Genomic DNA, 15,546 nt, shown 5'->3' on the forward strand with positions numbered 1-15,546 from the left:
TTGATTGCTGAAAAGCCTGTTTGTTCCCAGTGACTGATTAGCAGCATAACTGAAAGTAAGAAGGTCTTAGTCCTCAGTAACGATCACCTGTAGAAGTGGCTTAAGTCTCAGATTTTTTTCCTCTAAATTTTATTATGGGAGAAAGATTTTGGAATCATGCATACTAAGTATTATGCCTCATTTACAAGCCTGCTTTGAGGAATGAGGTCTCATTGATAAAAGGAACAAGAGGTAAAAGTGGCTGTCATGTGTACAGTCTCTGAGAGTCATTCATTTCCCTTCTCCCTCTGGTCATTTATGTGAGATAGTTTTGACTGGATGGATTGGTTCTCATGTAAATGTTTTGGGCAAAGATGGAAGATTGGTTTATTGGTAACAACACGGATGCATGTATGGGTACAGCTGTTGTCCTATGAGCTCAGCCACGTGCTCAGCACCACTGAAGTGTCCCATGCCAGGCCCTGGGTCAAGGCCCAGGCTGGAGAATATGTCCTGCCCTGGGCACTGCCATGAGTTGGGGGCCTCCTGGAGCTGGAGGAAGGTCCATGGGTGTCCCGGCCCGCGGGTAAGTCAACGGAGACCCTAGAGGGGGAGCGAGGATGAGAGGGGACAGGGGACACGAGAGATGGAGACAAGACAGGTTTCTGATCAAGTCTCGTTTATTGCAGAAGCTGTTACAACATATATACCGTAGGGCTAGAGGGGAGGAGCAAGAGGAGGGTACTGGGGCTACTTCCTTGTTGCCGGGTAGATTTGCAGCAGGCCCGGATATGTCCGTAAAAGGCACTCAAGAGTTCTAGCGGGGGGGCAAGGCCCCCCACAGGTCCTCCCTTTAAAATTATAATTTTAGAAAGGCGTCAGGAGAGCCAAGCCTGCGGGGGCTGAGCCTGTCTTGGGTCAGAGCAACACACGTGTCTGCACCGTGCACCTTACCCGTCATCGGTTAACCAGAGAATCAAGGCTCTGGCACCTGTCTTAGGCGGCACACGAGGGCTCTCTCATTGCATGGCACGCTTGCTCAGTTGCCCGTCATTGGCTTGCCAGCCCACTCACCAGGTGGGGCGAGAACACTTCGCCACGGCAAGGACCTAATCGATGGTCCGACATTCGTCCTGGTCAGCCATTGCCAATCTATTATAGTAGACCTGTATGGGCGCTGTTTTTATTGCCTCTATCTGGGCTCTAAGAAAGGCCATGATTTTGTTATAAAGTACGGGCCCTAAAGAAATGAGCAAGAGTAGACCCAATAAGGGTCCCAGCAAAGGGAGGAGATAAGGGAGGAAACCATTGAGGCCAGTCCAGAGGGGATTTTGAGTGAATTTTTGTCGTCATCTGTTTAAATCTTCCTGAAGTTCGCGAATTTTTCCCCTGACGATCCCAGATTTGTTGGCATAAAAACAGCAATGTTCATTTAAGGCTAGACTGTGAATAAGAGAGTTAAGCTACCCTGATTAAGCTTTTGAAGATAACCAATGTGGACATGCTACAATAACATATTCAGAACTTAACCAATATGAACGTTTTGTAACAACATATTTAGTGCTTAAATATCAAGGACAACCAATACAATCAATTTATAACATATTTAGATAATATTCATTGTGATATGTCTCCCATAAGATTATATAATATAAAATTTACTAGGGGGTCCCTTTAATGAATTAAGACCAGAATAATCATTTTCTGGGTGGCCACTTCTATATTCATCAAAGGGAGTTCCCATCTATAATCGTTTTGACAAACAATTAAGAATATATATCTTTTTATTTTATAACTGTTAATTGTAATTTGATTGTTGCATGTGGGTAACAATGCACGTCACTTTCATAAAATAAATTTCAGTGGTACTTTGATCAATTAACAACCTGGGAAGAAAAGCATGTCTTTAGTTTAATAATATTATCTATAAGTCAATTTAACAATAGGCGAATATCCTTTGAAGAGGAAGGAACATATTGAGCTCAACTGTACAAACACAAACAACAGACAATAGACAAACATATAAGACAGTGTATAAAATTAGGGTGCACCCAAATATAACTAGCCAAATTGAATTATACTATTCTCTTTATGATTATTAGATTGTAATTGTAGGCGCCATTGTTAACTGGTTAAGATTGGACAACGTCAGGTCATCGGCATCATCAGCACACCTATCAACTTGTTTTACTAGGCGTTCTGGGAGCCACCTGGCTGACTTCATTTCCTTGGAGTAAATACACACCGATCCTCGGCCCCAGATAAGTACAGGATCCGGCCCGTGCCATGAGTGGTCCAGGGGGTCTTTCCACATCACCGAGGCAAATTGTCGTTGCGTCTCTGGTTGCCAGAAACGATTGGCTGCAGATAAACCTTTGGCATCCAAATTTAAGAAGTTAAGAATAAATAGTGCATGTGATATCAGATTTCTAGGAGACCCCTTAGTAGGATACCATTCCCCCTTTTTTATTTTGTCTAAAGTAATTTTAAGTGTGAGATTAGCCCTTTCTATAATGCCTTGTCCCTGTGGATTATATGGGATTCCCGTTATATGTGTTATTGTAAATTGTTTGTAAAATTTGGAGAAGCCAGAGCTGATATAGCCAGGACCATTATCTGTTTTAATTTGTTGTGGGCAGCCAAGCACTGAGAAGGCAGTGAGGAGATGAGCAATGACGTGTTTAGTAGCTTCCCCAGACTGCAGGGTGGCAAATATGAATCCACTATATGTATTAATGTTGACATGTATATATTTAAGATTTCCAAATTTAGGGTAATGTGTGATGTCCATTTGCCATAGGGCATTTGGAATCAAGCCACGAGGATTAACTCCCAGATGAGGTGTAGGAAGGTGCAGAGTGCACGTAGGGCAGGCCTTAACAATTTGTCTAGCTTGTTCTCTAGTAAGCTTATACATAAGGCGAAGCGTGTGAGCATTAAGATGATGGAATTGGTGTGCCTTCTGTGCTTGGTCAATCGGACTGGGGGCATCAGTATTTATTGAATAGGCAAAAGCCTGAGGTCTTGTGGCTAGGTCTGCTAAGCGGTTGCCCTCTGCAAGTGGGCTGGGTAGGTTAGAGTGGGCGCGAAGGTGCCCAATGAAAAAGGATTTGGATCATTTTCTGATTAGATCTTGTAATTGGAGGAAAAGACCACCAGTCTGAGAGGCAAGTTTGATCAGTCCACATGTTTCTAATAAGGGAACAGATTGGGCAATGTAAGCACTGTCAGTAAAGAGATTAAAAGCTCAGGCAGGAAATGCGGTAAAGACCGCTATGACTGCCTGGAGCTCGGTTAACTGGGCCGAAGAGTGGGCGGTTCGGAACTGGACAATGTTATCATCCCACACATAGGCAGCCATTCCAGTGGAAGAACCGTCTGTAAAAACGGGTAGAGCCTCTGGCAGAGGAAAGCAAGAAGTGATCTTCGGGAAAATGAAGTCATGTCTGTTGGCAAAGTCAATAAGTTTGCTGGGAGGATAGTGGTTGTCCAATAACCCTGAATAAGAAGCAAGAGCAATTGGCCAGGAATCGGTGGTTTGTATAAGCCAATCGACCTGGTCCTTAGGGTAGGGTTGGATAATGACATCAGGTTCTTTTCCAAAGTACATCTTTCCATGGTCTCTGCCCAAGATAACTAGGTCTGCAACTGCAACATAATAGGGGTAAAAGACCCGCTTAGGGGAAACTGGGAGATGAACCCACAAAAGGGGAGCGGTTTGCCAAAAGACAGCAGTGGGAGAGAGGGAGGTTTTGCAGATGATATACTGTAAAGGAGAGTTATAATCCATAAAAGTAATTGTTTGATTTTGAATGGCTTGTTCCACTGTACTGATGGCTTTGCGCCCCTCGGCAGTGAGCTGTCGAGGTGAAGTAGGGTGGTTATCACCTTGTAGGGTATCATAGAGAGGCTTCAGGTCATGTTTAGTGAGCTTTAAATAGGGCATAAGCCAATTAATGTCTCCTAGCAATTTTTGGAAGTCATTTAAAGTCTTAAGACCGTCCAGCCGCAAGGTAAGCTTTTGGGAGGAAATGTGACGTCCCTTCATCTGAAATCCGAGGTAGTTATAAGGGTCTTTTAGTTGAACCTTATCAGGGGCAATCTGGAGGCCATGAGATTCAAGTGCCCGTCGAAGGTCAGCATAACAAGCTAAAACCTCACTTCCTAATTGCCCCGCTACAAGGATATCATCCATGTAATGGATAATATACATTTGAGGCCAATTGTCTCGGGTGGATTGGAGTGCCGCGGCTACAAATGACTGGCACAGGGTGGGACTATTGGCCATGCCTTGGGGCAGAACCAGCCACTGAAAGCGCTGCATTGGGGTACAGAAATTGGTCGCTGGAAGGCTAAATGCGAAGCGTTTTTGATCAGCAGGATGTAAGGGAATGGTGAAAAAGCAATCCTTTAAATCAATAATAATCTTGTAATACCCAAGGGGAATGGCTACCGGCGAAGGGAGACCAGGTTGTAAAGCTCCCATGAGTACCATGGTTTTATTAACTGTTCTAAGATCTTGTAAGAGTCTCCATTTTTCCGACCGTTTTTTAATGACAAAAATGGGAGTATTCCAAGGGGAGTGGCTAGGAATAATATGGCCAGCATGAAGCTGTTCCTGCACCAACTGTTGAGCTGCTGACAATTTCTCCTTAGAGAGGGGCCACTGATCGACCCACACTGGATCATCTGAGAGCCAGGTAATCTTTTCAGCATGGGCCGCAGGAGTGTCAATGGCCCCTATGGAAAATGGCCTAGCCCTGCCCGAGGGGGCCGAGGGACAGGCTCAATGGGGTGAGTAAGGTTTGTAGGGTGTTTCCCCAGTCCCGTTCCTGGAATGTACCCATTTTTAAACATCTGCATAGTGACAATTTCATTGGGGCTGGAAATAATTATCCCCATTTGTGATAGTAAGTCTCTTCCCCATAGATTAATAGGTAACCCTGAAATGATATAAGGGTGAATGGTGCCCTGATTACCATCTTGGTCTCTCCAGGTCAGATCTTTGGCACTTTGTTTAGGATTTTCACTCTGACCTATACCCCCGAGATGGGTGAGGGTGTCTTTTAATGGCCATGCCTGAGGCCAATCCTCTCCCTTTATGATAGTTACATCGGCACCAGTGTCAACCAGCCCAGAAAATTGTCTCCCATCTAACCACAAGGTCACGAGAGGCTTTTGTGCTGAAAGTATCTCTGACCAGTAAACATCAGATGAGCCGAATCCCTGGCTGCCTCGGGCGTTGTTTAGAGCCTTATTAGAGGTAGAGAGAAGGGGAAGGAGTAGCAATTGAGCAAATCTTTGGCCTGATTGAATGGTATTAATAACTTTGGGAGAAGAAACCATAACTTTAATTTCCCCAGAGTAGTCATTATCTATCACTCCTGGGTAAACCAACAGCCCATTTATGGTACTACTGCTTCGGCCTATTACGAGGCCAAAAGTCTCTCTAGGTAAGGGTCCAAAGACTCCTGTGGCGAGGGCCTGGACTCCCATTTCTGGGGTCAATACTGTGTGGGTGGTGGCACTGAGGTCCAATCCGGCACTTCCTTTTGTGGCTCTGATGAGGTCTGAAATGGATTGCTGTTTATTGGAGCAAAATTGAGCGCCCCGTAAATTTGTTTGGAGTTGGGGGCCTGGGGCTGGCCCCCTTTCCCGTTTCCCGAATTCGAATCCTTAAGAGGGGGAAGGGGTCGGCCCTGGGCATCAGTTTTGGATCGGCACTCACTCGCCCAATGCCTCCCCCGATTACATCGGGGGCAGGGCCCGGGGGGCGGAGCATTGGGGCCCTGCATTTTAGTGGTCGGGCATTCTCTAGCAAAATGGCCGGTGGCCCCACACCGGAAACACTTATTGCCGACGTGGCGTTGCAAAAATTGTTTGACTGTGAAGCCTTGCATGGCGGCCGCCATGGCAAGGCCCTGTTGGTAGGCGACCCCAATCTCAGAACAAAGGCGAATGTAGCCGGAAAGGTCAGTTTTCTTTTTATAGGGGCGGATAGCGGCCTGACAGGTGGCATTGGCGTTCTCAAAAGCAAGCTGTTTAACAAAATCTGTCCCTGTCTCCGCGCTCCCAAAAATCCGGCCTGCCGCCGTGAGAAGGGGGTGGACAAAGTCCGCAAATGGCTCGTCTGGGCCCTGCCGAATGTTAGTGAGGGAGGCACTCACGTCTCCTTTGGAGGGGAGCTTTTTCCAGGCCCTAGTGGCGGCGGTCTGAATCTGGGCATATAACCCCGCATCAAATTGTATTTGTTGGTCGTTGGCGGCGTAGGCCCCCTCCCCAAGGAGCATGTCAAGCACCCATCCATTCCCCGCCTGAGCATTGCGCCTAGCAGTTTCTCGGCAATTTTTAACATATTTAGATTTCCATAATAAATAATCACCTCCTGTAAGGGTGGCGCGGGCCAGAGTCTGCCAATCAATTGGGGTGAGCCAATTTTCTGCCACCGATTCTAAAATAGCCATGGTGTAAGGTGCACTGGCCCCATATTGAGCTGCAGCCGTTTTAAATTTTTTAAAGACCTTAAAATCAAAACCACTGTGGTGTCTTCACGCCTGTCTCTGTGCGTCAGTAGTTTTAGTTACGGGAAAGGCTTCCGCATTTTTAAGTTTCAGGGATACTCCCGACCAGGATGGCACCCTAGGGGCCGCCCCTCTAACGGGGGGTCGTGGCTTAAGTTTGTCTTCTCTACGGACATTTTTATGGGCTTTGCCTGTTCTTAAGCCTTCAAGCTGGGTAATAAGTTCTTGGTGTTCCTTTTCTAACCTTATCTGTTCTTTTAGAAATTCTATTTTGTCCCGGAGTTCCTTTTGGGGATCAACAACAGGACATGCCAGAGTGGGAGTGTCGGGGCCTGAAGAGATATAAGGAGGGGGATATCCGGAGTCGCCCCACAATGCTCCCCCCGTGGGCTCCTCCGACCCGGAGCCCTCTTGGGGTGGATCTGGGGGCGGAGGCGGGCCACGATAGGCTTGAAGGGAGGGATATAGGGGCGGAACCTTCCGCGAGGGTGGGGCTGTCCTAGAGGCGGTGGCGGAAAGCAAGGAAGCAGGGGTTCGGCGAGGCCCTGCCCTACAGGGCTTGGCAGGGTTCGTGGCCGTTTGGGGTTGGTCCGAAGGGACGTCATGTCCGTCGGGGGCGGGATCGTCGTCACTGTCAAAGGACATCAAGTCCTCTTCTTTGTCTGACAAAGAAGTCGTGGTCTCAACGGGCCTGGGCCCCGGCGCCATATTGGCCCGGGAGACTGCGTCAGAATCACTGGCGGGTGTCAGCCCCTTACCATCTCGGAGAGCTACCTCCCCAGCCTGTATAGCCTGCGCCACCAGTGGATCCCTCGCTTTATGAGAAATAATATCATTAATCAAATTCCAATATGAGAACGCCGCAATAGGGACCTTCCCGGGTCCGCAAGTGGCATAATAATCCTGGAGAGCTTCCCCCACCTTTTTCCATCTCTGTTCGTCAATGGTTCCCTCAGCAGGGAACCAGGGACAGAGATCTTTAATATAATCAAAAAATCTTAACAACTGTTTGACTGTAACCTTTACCCCTCGTGCCTGTAATGTCTTCTTGAGACCTTGCACAAACAATTCGTGCTGACTAATGCCCTGTCCCATAATCGCTGCTCAACTTACCGAGGTGCAAAAAGACGGCAGGTCCACGTCAATTGCAAGCCTCTCCCGTGTCGAGTGTGCTCTTTGTTCCTCAATCTTAATCTTAGGGCCCCTGAGCAGCGTCCTTCACTGGATCCCCCGTTCTCTGGCCCCACGTTGGGCGCCACTTGTCCCGGCCCGCGGGTAAGTCAACGGAGACCCTAGAGGGGGAGCGAGGATGAGAGGGGACAGGGGACACGAGAGATGGAGACAAGACAGGTTTCTGATCAAGTCTCGTTTATTGCAGAAGCTGTTACAACATATATACCGTAGGGCTAGAGGGGAGGAGCAAGAGGAGGGTACTGGGGCTACTTCCTTGTTGCCGGGTAGATTTGCAGCAGGCCCGGATATGTCCGTAAAAGGCACTCAAGAGTTCTAGCGGGGGGGCAAGGCCCCCCACACATGGGTACCGCACACACTGGGTGTGGGAAAGGCTTCCTGCACAAGGGAGAAGTGGAGGAGGCGTCCTTGGGATGGCAAGTGGGGCAGGCAGGGAGGAACAGTTAGACAAGCACAGAGGCAGGACTCCTTGGCAGGAGGTGACAGACTCTCAGTGTGGCTTACTGTGTGGATGGAGGCAGGCCATGGAGCCCTACGTGGAGACCCCCTTAAAGGGAAGGAGAGAGACTGGGCAAGGGGAAGACTGGTCCCGGGAGAGCAGATAGGGGAAAGAATGCCCTGGCCGAGCCCCAGATTTTCATGCCAGTGATGCTCTCATTTTTTCTGATCACCTATCCCCAGGTTGCACATCTTCCTACATGTGTACCACACTTGGCTGTTAGGAAGAGGAGAAGTGCAGGGGTGGGCTGGGGTTCTGGGTCCCACCCAGGGGCATCATCCTGCCCTCCTTGTGTGCAGAGCCTTGGGTCCTCCTCAAGATCCATCAAGCCCTCCTTTGTCCACAGAGTCTAGTGTTCCTCCTGAGGATCCGTCTAGTTCTCCTCAATCCAGGATAGGAGACACTGAGGGCGTTTGATGTCACAATCTAACGATTTTTTACCGAATTTTCCTTACTAGTACTATGATAACTGTTCTGGTTTGGGCCTAGATGTCCCCCCCAAAGCCTCATGTGGCTATAGGTGGCTTTTTCAGAGGTGGCTGAATCTAGAGTGTGTGATGCTGGGATTAAGAGTGGGTGATTACTAAACCAGTTCACTGATTGGTTTGGCATTGCCCTGATCCCCGGGAGTCCGGATAAGATAAAACGGGGAGAAAGACGTTGTTAAGATTTCCGTGTTGTTTTTGCCCCATGAACTCTTCTCCTCAGTGATCCCCCTGCCATGTGCCACTCTGCCTTGGAACCCGCCAACTATGGACTGAAACCTCTAGAACTGTAAGCCAAATAAATTCTTCCTTCCTTAACTTGTGAGCGTCGGGTGTTATGTCTCAGCAAGGAGAGAAAAGTAACTAACACAATAACTAAACAGAAACAAACTAATATAAACCATAGAATCAAGTAGAAACCAGATGAAGGCAAATCTTTCCAAGTCAAAAGGAAGTAACTATTTATTTCTATATATTCATTCAGTTTCAGAACGTACATGCTGACATTTTTTCTGAAAGTATTGGGAATACATTTCCAAATACATTCCGAATTCTTTTCAGAAAAATTAAATGTTTCATCATACATTCGTTGAAAGTGATCTTAAAGTGATAATACAGTGAAAATATTTAAGTAAATATGGCATGTCCAGTGGTTTGTTTGTAGTATGCATTAATAGTTTACCAGTTCTGTGAAAAACTAGAAATGTATGTAGCTAATGTATATGTGTGTTTATACGCAGTGTGCCCACACATATTTAGACACACTTACATCTACCTATTTTATTTACATGTGTGCTTGTGTAGAGAACAATGCAACAAAGTGAATTTACTGGTAGCAACAGTTAGCAGATATGTGTAACTATAAAACAAGTCATGGCATGTGATAAGCTGATGGCAGAAATGCCCTGTTTTTTGCTGTTTCCCATATCTCCATCCTTGGCAATGCAGACCTTTATCTACGCTCAGGGAGAAATGAATTTTTTTCTAATTTTGGATCTGTGGAATCATTCATGAGTTTGAAAAGTCATTGCCCAGGGTTTCTTCTGAGTTTTTTTCTGTCCCGTTTTTTCCCCTATCCTCTTCTTCTGGGACCCTAAATACATACCTTACAGTGTTATTCCAGAATTCTCATCCAGTTAGTTTTTTATTCTTCGTCTCTGAATTTTACTTTGGATATTTTCCATCGATCTGGCTTTGGATTCTGGTCCTTTTGGATGCTGGTCCTTTCTTCCACTCTCTCAGTCTGCTTTTAGCTCATTCACTCAATTCTTCATCTTTGATATTACAATTTTCAGTACAAATTTTTTATTTGATTTAGAGTTCACAATTCTGTGATGAAATCTCTATTCTTTCACTCCTTCTATCTATATTTTCCTCCAAATTCCTTCACCTATTTATAATAATTATTCTCTAAAACCCTTCTTTGGTAATCCTAACAACAGAGTCATTTGTGGGTCTGCCTTTATGATCTGTTCACTTTTCTATTGGCTACTTTCCTTCTTTTCCCCATGTACATTGGACTTTTGTTTTTAAATGAAAGAACACTAGATTGAAGCATGCAATACCTTTGTTTGCACTTTTCCTGGAGAGGGTTCTCCACGTCCTCTGGAAGCCGGTGGCAAGGAGATAAGCCCTCAGTTCCCACTTGGAGAAACTGCAGGCTTCATCAGTGTTGTTAACGTGTTCTGAGGGAGTGTCTAGAGATCTGTCAGCTCTTCAGCTTAACCCACAAACTCCCTGCCACTCCTGGGGACTTCATCCTGTTGGAGTTATCAGGACCCACCTGGTAGGAAGGTAAAGTTCAGCTGTAGTTTGTTTCAGTTTACTTCTAATCCAGTGGCAGCAAGGACCTGGAACCCAGTCATGGACAGAGATCATAAACTTTCTACTTTCAAGTTCTGCCCAACACCCACTTACTCAGAACTACTCCTTCTAGGAGGGGTTACAGTGCTAGGCCAGGGGACTCACAACCATCAGTCGCATAGCAATGGCTTTAGTCAATGACAAACCTCATATACAATGGTGGTGTGAAAAATGATGACAAGGTCAAGATATTCCTGTCACTTAGGGACATCATGTGTCACCATGGTGACACCACAGCACTGCATTGCTCATGGGTTTGTGGTGAAGCTGGAGTAAAGAGATTGACTGTGCTTGCATCTTAGAAAAGTATAAGAGGTGCAACTAAGTGTAGCAGATTTATAATGTGTGATCATGAGGACACATGACTATGTCACTGGTATATGTAGTTATATTTTAATTATTTTAGAGTGTATACCTTCTGCTTATCAGAAAAAGTCGTTTGTTGCAAAGCAATGTGCCATGCTACACTGGCAGCCACCTCATACATCTTGTGTTTGCCATGTCTTGATTGCCAAAGGCCAAGTTGAGTGATTGCCCTGTACCATCTGTTTTGGTTTTTTTTAAGTAAAGCAGATTCTTCTCCCAGTGTGGGAGGACCTCATCCAATCCACTGAAGGTCTGAGCAGAACAAAAAGGCTAAGAAAGAATTCTCTTTCTCTGCCTGATTCTTGAAGCTAGGTCTACTCCTGCCTTTGGACCGGACTTAGACTGGGCCTTGTACCACTGGCTTTCCTGGTTCCAGGCCTTTGACCTCATAATGGATCTACGTTATTGGCTTGCATGGGTCTCTATGTAGCTGGCCAGCTTGGGACTTATTGACCCCCACCATTACATGAGCCCATTGCTTCTAATAACTGTTTATTCTATGTTCTCTGCTTCTTGAAGAACACGATAGAGAGCTCTTTCAGAATTCACCGACATGCCAGCTCTGACTGTTATGTAAGCCTGGCTGGCCCGCCCACAACCCAGCCCTATCCTTGTCCACCCTTACCCATACTAAGCATTTGGCTCCAAATATGGAAGCAGCTGCTGAGCATTGCTTATCTATGAAGGGTTTGGTGCTCCTGAATTTAGCTTATTTATATGACTTTGGAGCCGCTGAGCATTAATAGCATGCTTTTAGTTTGTCTTCTGTCTTTTGCTATAACAAGAGTGTTCTACATGTGATCTGAAAGTGGAGCGCCTCTGCATAGAGAATGGTGCTATGCAACCACGATGGTAGAGGTTGAGGTGGAAATAAAAATTTGAACTACCAACAAGTCATTAATGAGCTAATCAGTGTTTGCTCTGCATGTCTTTGAGTAGAGCGGTTCATGAGGTCTGTGACGCTTTGGATCCTTAGGCGGGTAGATGGCTGTAAAGAAAAGAATGGTGTGGTGTAGCCAGAATCCATAAGCTGAAAAGAGGAAGGGACCAAGATACAAAAGGTTGAGGTTATGAGGTAGTTTATTTAAAATGAGATGAATGACATGACTCCGACTATACTGAGGAAACAACTGGAGGGAAGGTCAGCAGTAGAAAGTAGAAGTAGATGTTTGGAGGGGGCATGGTTTTTGGATGGTGGTATATGAAGAGTGGGTGGAGTGGACTTTCTTGCACTCTGGCAAGTGACAAGGATGGAGATGGGAGGAGTGGGAAGAGGAGCTAGCCCTGAGAGGAGAGACAGCTGTGCAGGGTGAGGCTGAGGCTGGTGAACTAGCATCTCTGCTTAGGTTTCCAGTGACCCATGTGGAGAATCTCTGCTGCGGACTTGCAGGAAAGAGTCCACAGATCATGAGGCCCAGGCTACTTGCAGCCTTCCCTTATGTGTTTGCAAGAGAGACCAAGATTTTCTTGGAGATGGTATGTGACAGAACATTGATGTAGTTTTCTGAGCTCCTTTTGGATGAAAGATTATCAGTATTTACGGGGTTTGTGTGAGGACTCGTTGTACAAAGATACCACCTCTGAGCTCACTATATGAATATCTTTAATGTAGCCTCTTATGGAGAATATATGCTAGATTTAGTTACTGTGTTAGTAATGGCAAGTTTCCCATTGCTTGTGGAAAAAAACCACCTTGAGATGTAAGCAGTAATGCAAGTATTTCAGGTAGAAAGATTTTATATTTTAAATGCAAATAGATGGATAATTGATACAATAGGCTGATCACTAGGTGTTTTTTTTTTTTTTTTTTTTGTACCAGGGATCAAACTCAGGTCCTTGTGCTTGCACAGCAGGCAGCAAAACCACTGAGCTAAATCCCTGGCCCCTGATCACTAGATTTGGACTCAAAACCCCAGCTCTAGCATTTCCTAGATCTATGTCCTTAGGGTTATTCAGTACGTACTTTATGCTTCAGTGAAGGCACAAATGAAGCCACAAATCATATAAATTTATAAAGATCATTAAATATAGTAGCAGTTGTGGACGAATTCAGCAATACTTAATTTTTTTTTAACAAAATCACCTATTGGTAAAATTTATTTATTCATTTATTTTTTTGGTATCAAGGATCGAACTCTGGTCCTTGAGCTTGCGCAGCAGGCGGCGAAACCAGTGAGCTAAATCCCCGACCTATTGGTAAAATTTAGCACATCTTATCTCCAGTGTTCATTGATGTGACTTAGGGAAGTGAGACTCTCCAAGAAGAGAGGCTTTTGGCGAAGAAAAGTGAGTCAACAGAATGATTTTGTGTTGCTCATTTTTCTCAGGTTTGGGAATTAATACATTCAAATCACAAACTCCACCAAGGTCTTGGCTTTTGTTCTTTGGGGTGTCACATGATGTGACAGTCACTAAGACTCAACAAATACACAGGCCTAGACTTTCAGTCTTAGATTCATGGATACATTACCATTACATTAGAAAGAACAGTTGCATCCATTGTCCTTCATCTAAGTCTTAGAGCTTTTCTTTAAAGTAGAATCGATGAATTTTACCAGTAAAAGTAAATAACGGTGGCCATTTTCCAAACTGGGTGGCAATTTTGGAGTAGAAGAAATTTTTTTTTAAGATTCACATTTTTATCCCATGAATTTATCATCGAATTCAAGCACCTACCACCATTTGGAATCACGGTTATATATTTAAAATTATAGATTAAATTAAATCACAGATTAAATTTACAATCTCTCAGCTTTAGCTTTGGTCTACCTTGTCAGATATATTCTTTACTTTGCCAGGCACGCTGGCACACATGTGTAATCCACAACTGGGGGAAGCTGCGGGGGAAGCTTCACTCCTTTTTCTGGGCTACACAAGGAGACCTTGTCTCAGAAACAAAACAAAACAAAATTAAAAAAAACATAGACACACACACACACACAATAACAGTAATAAAAATCATTCCATTTCAGTTTTGCATTACGTGACATCTTGCTTAATCTCACACATTACCGTGGAGTTACTGGGTGTCCTGCATCTTCAGGGCTGCAGGACTCACAAACATGAGAGAGGATGATTTCTAATTCATGGTACCTTGTGAGATGCTAATATATTTGCATCACAGTTGTATATTTAAACTACTGATTAAATTAGACTACATGCTAAATTAACTTTTCAGAGATAATATATTGAATTCAAAATAATCAAATTTATAACTACATTATAGAGATAAATTCCAATTACAATAACCACTAAGACTGAAGGCTCATTTTGACTGTGACACAGGGAGGAATTTCTAGAGTATAGAATAGTGATGATTTCACTCATTTTTCAAAACTAATAAACTTCATTTTTAGGAGCAGTTTGGGTTCACAACCAGATTGGCAAGTACAGAGGCACACATGCCTGACCACTCCCACGGTTGACCTGCACCAGAGGGGTGCATTTGCTCTAACTGGTGCAACACTGAGCCCACCCCTACCACCCCGTGTTCACAGGCTGCATTGATGTGGTGCCTTCCGTGGATTTAGACACAGGTGTAACGACACATCTCCACCATTGTAGTTTTTTAGAAAAGTTTCACTGTCCTGAAATTCCTCTGTGCTCTACCTGTTCATAGTTCTCTTCCTCAAAGCCCTGGCAGTCATGCAGCTTACTGTCTATGTAGATTTGTCTTTTCCAGAGTGGCATATAATTGGAATCATACAATATTTAGCCTTCCCAGATTGGCTTCTTTCACCTACTCAGAAATACGCATTTAAGTATCTTCCATGTTTTCCCAGAAATTAATTGTTCATTTCTTTTTAGTGCTAAATAATATTCTATTGTCTGGGTGAACCAGTTTATTAATCCATTCACCTAATGAAGGACAGCTTGGTAATTTCCAAGTTTGTGCAGTTAGGAAGAAAAAACTGTTAAATATATCCACGTGCTGGTTTTTGTAGGTTTTCAGTTCATTTGGGTAAATACCAAGGAGTGGGATTGGTGGATTGTGTGGTGAAAGTATATTAGTTTTGTAGAAAACTGCCAGGCTGTCTTGCAAAGCGGCTGTACCATTCCACATTCCCATCTGCAGTGAATGACAGTCACTTTTCCTCCTCGTCCTCACTAGCATTGGTGTGGTTAGTGCTTTGTGTTTTACCATTCTAACCTGAATAGAGTGGTATCTCATATTTTAATTTGCAGTTTCTAATGGCATATGCCATGAACTACTTTTCATATGTATATTTGCTATATTTATATCTTCTTTGGTGAAGTGTCTGTTCAGGTCTTCGCTCCTTTTTTAATTGGGCTGTTCTTTTCCTTACTGTTGAATTTTAAGAATTCTTTGCATTTTTTAGTTAACAGTCCATTATCAAACATATCTTCTGCAAATATTTTCTCCTGCTTTGTGGCTTGTCTTCTTATTCCCTTGAGATTATCTTTCACAGAGCAGAGGTTTTTAATTTTAAAGAAGTCCAATTTATCAATTATTTTGTGATGCATTGTGGCTTTTGTGTCATATCTTAAAAGTCCTCTCCATACTTAATAATTCTAAAATTATTTTCATCTTCCTTGAATATAGTTACAAATCTCTTGTGGAATTTCAAAAATATGAGAATGATGAAGTTGACAAGTGACAGAATTAGAAATTCACCATTTT

The 15,546-nt window shown here is 44.3% G+C and overlaps 1 long non-coding RNA gene across 1 annotated transcript; it reads right to left on the reverse strand.

The window, feature by feature from the left end:
* Positions 1-641: 641 nt before the first annotated feature.
* Positions 642-8,118, reverse strand: LOC147829134 (uncharacterized). The gene is made up of 2 exons (XR_015449543.1): positions 7,614-8,118; positions 642-2,352 (listed from the first exon to the last, which is right to left on the reverse strand). It is a non-coding gene; the product is annotated as an uncharacterized LOC147829134 (long non-coding RNA).
* Positions 8,119-15,546: the final 7,428 nt, after the last annotated feature.

This window comes from Heterocephalus glaber, unplaced genomic scaffold (assembly GCF_053883595.1).
Source record: "Heterocephalus glaber isolate CG9 unplaced genomic scaffold, H.glaber_assembly_v1.0 deba00000738, whole genome shotgun sequence".
NCBI classification, from domain to species: domain Eukaryota; kingdom Metazoa; phylum Chordata; class Mammalia; order Rodentia; family Bathyergidae; genus Heterocephalus; species Heterocephalus glaber.